Source organism: Lipotes vexillifer, unplaced genomic scaffold (genome assembly GCF_000442215.2).
Source record: "Lipotes vexillifer unplaced genomic scaffold, Lipotes_vexillifer_v1.1 scaffold312, whole genome shotgun sequence".
NCBI lineage: Eukaryota > Metazoa > Chordata > Mammalia > Artiodactyla > Lipotidae > Lipotes > Lipotes vexillifer.
Genome location: NW_006789251.1, coordinates 52,534 through 57,660, shown reverse-complemented (window position 1 = coordinate 57,660; position 5,127 = coordinate 52,534).

The following is a 5,127-nucleotide window of genomic DNA, read 5'->3' as shown; positions in this document are numbered from 1 at the left end:
TCCTGCTTTCAGGGTAATGAACTCCACAAACTCCTCTCTTTGGCTTTCAGTGCCCTTTACAGGCTTGCTTCAGTGTATGCCTTCAGCCCGTCTCCCTCCCTCTCCACCCCATACCACACGACTCCATGACCCAGGCCTTTCCACAGCTGTACACACTTACACGTGCTGGTCACTCTGCCTAGAAATTCTCCTATGTTCCTCTCTTCTCATCTGAACTCCTACTCCACCTTAAAAAGCCACTTCAGCGTTACATGCACTGGGAAGGCTTTCCTGCCGAGGAGCCAGCAGAGGACTGCTCACCTGTTCTACTCTCTGAACAATGTAGTGCACTGACTGCATATCTGACCATAATTGTTTATGTGCACATTTGTTTTATGGACATGTCAAAGCCAAAAACAAAACTTGCCATATCAATCCGCAGCAGTAGGAGCTCGGCACTCACAGCTAACAAGGGAACTGGAAGGAATTGTGCTTTGAAGCCCTGGCTACAGGTTTGGGGTGGAAGGGAGGCTGGTCTGGCACTGGAGAGGGAAAGTAAAATGCAAAGCCCAACTGAGTGATGGGGAAATGCCAGGACCTGACAGAACAGGTTGGGAAGGGGAATGGAAATAATGGAAAATGCTCTCCACCATGCCCTGATACGCCCCCTTGTGGTGAGGGAGAGCCAGCAGTGTTTTAGGTGGGAGCACAGGATGGGGAAGAAATAAATGGGCCCGTGACGGGGAAGCAGCACCTCTGCATCGTGGAAGAGTTGAAGGCACCTGTGGGGAATCTGGCTCAGGGGAGGAGGGGGAAAATGCTGGTCTAGAAAAGCCAGCGCACACTGGCCCTCTGTTGCCCAGAGGAACGGTGGGGTGCTCTGTGCGGTGGTGGGGGGAAAGGAAGGAAGGGAACTAAACCTACAGGACCGTGGGCGCTAAGCTATATCTACATTGACTCATTTAATCCTGCCATGCAGATGAGAAGCTGAGGCTCAGAGAGGGTGACATAACTAGAACATAGCCCGGGGAGGATAGGGACCTGTCTCCAATCCACCCGCCATGTCCCCCTTTAGGCCGATTTTCTGTCTGTACGAGCATGGGAGCTGGGGAGACAGTGGGATTTTCTTCATCTGACATGCTCTTGTACCTTTGCCCTCCTATGGCACACCCGGAGGGAGCAGCGCAGGGAAAGCTCTTAGGATTTGGAGTCAGATGGTTTTTTTTTTCTCCTTCAGATTTATATTACTGTACATGAAGCAGGGTTGGGGTGGAGAAGACCCTCCCTTTAGGAGAATCAGCCTATTCTCCTTCAAAACCCATCCACACAGAGACTTCTCCAAGGGGCTGTGAGGGAGATATCCCAGGCTGACACCACCGGAAGCTCCCTGCTCCCTGCTGTCTGGTCTTGACCCGTCCATGTGCCACTCTCCAGCTGGAGCAGTGGCCCTCTCTTAACCATGTGGATTCTTCAGCTAGAGGCCCCTGCAGCCATCAGTATTTACTGAGCACCTACTGTATGCCAGGCACAAGGAGGAGGCTGAACAGACCACTTGCCTCTAAAGCTACACTTTAATGTTTTACATTTGAGGCTTCTGTATATTGTTCTGTTATAGGAAAAAATAGGGTCATTGGCTAATAAGAAACACAGAAAGAAAAAACAAAAGTCTGTACCCTATTGCTTCCTTGGGGAACCACCGTAGGTTTTGTTTTTTCTTGCTGGGGGCGGCGGGGTGGGGGGGGTAGTGTCATTTGTTTATTTTGTTTTTAGCAGAGGAGACAGATGTGGTCAGATCTATTTTCAAAGAAATGAAGACAATTCTATGGCTTCTCAGCCCTTCCTTACAGTCACAGTACAGGAAGCAGGAAGCCCACTGCCCACTAAAGTGGAGGCTGTTTCTCTGGGTCCTGAGCTCCGGACTGGTCCTCTTGGCCCTGCTGGGTGCTCCCAAGGGAAGACAAAAGTGGCAGATAATGTGGCTTCTCTCTGGTTCCAGGAGCCAAAGGAAATGTCAGTTGCATCTGGGACAGAACATGACCTCCTTTGAGGCAGGGAGCATGACGCCAGTGCACTCAAACTACCATCACAACCAACCCCTTCTGCTCCCTGGGAAAGAGACAACTCTGAGGACAGCCTTGTGGAGTGGAAAGATCCCAGTCTTTGAAATAATGCAGACGTGGGTTTGAATCCTGATGTGGCCACTTATTAGCCCTGTGATCTTGGCCAACTCACTCCAATATTCCGAGCCTGAGTGCTCTCATCTGTAATGATAACTCCTGTTAACACCTACCTCACTTACCAGTGATTAAGATGCATTACAAAGCCATAGCCCAAGAAGCAGCACAGGACAAAGCAAACGGAAGAAAGCCAGAAATCGTGAAGCACATCTAGGAATATAGGAGAGCCTCATATGCGAGGGAAGTTAACACCAAGTATCTGTGGACAAAGGATGGAATATTTAGTAAATGCTGCTGGGGAGACTGGCTTCTATCTGGACAAAAATAAAGTCATATGTATGCGTGTCTTCAGTTATCTTTGGTTAATTAAGACCTAAATGTGAAAGGGAAAACTGAAAACGAATAAAAGGACATTTCAGAGACCTGTCTGAGCAGAAGGCGCCATCACGGGAGTCGATATCCACCACAAGGAGGACCAAAATTCTCGGTGCACGGAGCCCAGGAGCCAGGACATCTACAGAAGCTGTTCGTAGAGCTGCACGGTTTCTGGCCCGGAGGAAACCACTCCATCTTCAACCAGTTTGTGCTAAACAGATTGTGCATGAGTCGCACCGCCTCGCCGCCTCTGTCCCTGTCCTGGATGATCCGGAAGATGAAGTTCGCGGGCCGGAAAAACAAACGGCTCTGGTTGCGGGGCTATAAAGGAGGCTGGGCGTGTCCGGAGGCGCCCACGCTGAAGGTCTGCGCCGCGCGGGGGCAGCAGCGCCGGAGCCGCACCCCCGGGATGAGGATGGGGAGGGGCGCCGTCCTCACCGCCGCCCGCTGGCGCCGCGCTCCCCCGGGGTGCGGCCCATCCCGCTCTCTGGTCCTCGCAAGGGCCGAGAGGTGCACAGGCCTTTGGGCAAGGCCCGGGAACCCGCACAGCCGGGAGTTCAAGAACGCCCGTCTGGAGGCCAACGCGCCAGCCAAGGCTACAGAAACCAACCCCAGATCCTGCCTTGTTACGAAAAAGATTTTGGATGCTGGGGAGAAAACAAACACTAATAAAAGGAATTTGAGCGTCATTTTAACCTCAGGGAAGGTAAGGATTTCTTTTTTTTTGTTTTTTGCGGTACGCGGGCCTCTCACTGTTGTGGCCTCTCCCGTTGCGGAGCACAGGCTGCAGATGCGCAGGCTCAGCGGCCATGGCTCACGGGCCCAGCCGCTCCGCGGCATGTGGGATCTTCCCGACCGGGGCACGAAGCCATCTCCCCTGCATCGGCAGGCGGACTCTCAACCACTGCGCCACCAGGGAAGCCCCTGGTAAGGATTTCTTAAAGGAGATTCCAGACGGGCAGAGGTGGGCTCTGAGGAGTGGATGTTGCCTTGTAGGAAGGGGCCTCTGTACCGTCTTGCGGGGGAGGGGCGGGCTGCACCAGGCTTCCGGCTCGGAGGGTTCAGTGGAGTCTGGGGAACTGACATATTCAGTGGCCTCTCCCCAGATGTTCCTATCTCATTGGTCGGGATCCCAGGACTTTACCTTGCCCTCACTGGGCTTGCCCTGGTAGGCAGTTAACTGTCTTTGAAGTTCAGCCACTCAGACTATTACGTCTTGGGCTTGTGGGCTTGCCCTGGATAGAAGATGAAAGTTTCCTTGTATCCAATTAAAGAGGCCCTGTGGCTTCCATCCCTGGCTTTCCCCTGGCTGCTACTAGGCCTCAGCTGTGAATTATCTTTCAGTGGGAGTATCAATAGTACTTAGCCATGGCCATTTAATATTGGTATCTTTAGTATTACTATTACTATTACTCCCCACCCCACCGTCACTCTCAAATGTCTAGTACACTCATGGCCTGCCTGCACACTCCACCCACAGGTACACCATCCATTCATCAACCTTGTGCTCGGGCCTGCCTGTGCTTCACCTGCCACCAGGGATGGGGCCCTCCTTGCCAGCTGAGAGGGGAGTGATGCAGTCCCAAGCACCATCTAACCACCTGCTTTCTTGGACCTCTCCCAGAATCAGCTGCCGCAGGTTAGTTTCTCGGGAAGCAAAAACTGCAGTGGAGTTCAGGGGGCAAGAGGTTTGTTGGGGACCAGCACCTAACTGGGCCGAGGAGGGAGGCAACTGCGATGCAGGCCTGACAAAGCCTCGGCCAGTCCGTGGGGAGACCTGGAGCCAGGCTTGCTGGGCAGAGCTGTCACACATCTGGCTGAAGTGGCTGGGCCTTTGTGCCGCCCTCCCCTCCCCCATCACTTGGTCAGCAGGTGCGGCTGCCCCAGGAAGGGCTGCTCTCTGCAGCTTGGCAGCAGGTCCTTCCACGAAGGGGCATCTGGGAGCGGTCCCGATGTCTTCCACAACCCGGGAACGTATTGATAGTTTGTGTGTGAAGGCAGACTGTGTGGATGTAATAATAGCCCATGTTTATTGAGTATTTACGGAGCTGGATGAGGCTAAGTGCCCTTTGTACTCTAAGGCAGGGACCATCATTATCCTCATGTTTCTGTGCCCAGATGAAGAAACTGAGGCACGAAAAGCGTAAATGATTTAGTCAAGGTTGCATAGCATGCAATGGAGTTGAGATTCCCTCTGGAGAATTTTTTTAAACATTTAATAAAACGTTTTTGGAGTAATTTAAAATTTTCAGAAAACGATAATACATAGAGCTCCTGTATACTCTTCTCGCAGCATTTCCTGATGTTATCATCTTACAACAATGGTACATTTGTCACAGCGGAGAAATTAGCACTTTACTGTTGACAAAATCACTGGCTTGATGTGCATTTCCACTAATATCCTTTTACTGTTCCAAGATCAAATCTAAGATACCACCTTGCATTTTGCATCCCTGAGATTTGAACTCTTAGGTGTAAACTTTTGACCTGTCTGCCCTACTGTCTGCTGTTCCCACAGAAGTTTTGTGGCCGTAAACCGTTCAGGTGCCGCTCGCTGCCCCAGGGGTGTGTGTGTGTGTGTGTGTGTGTGTGTGTG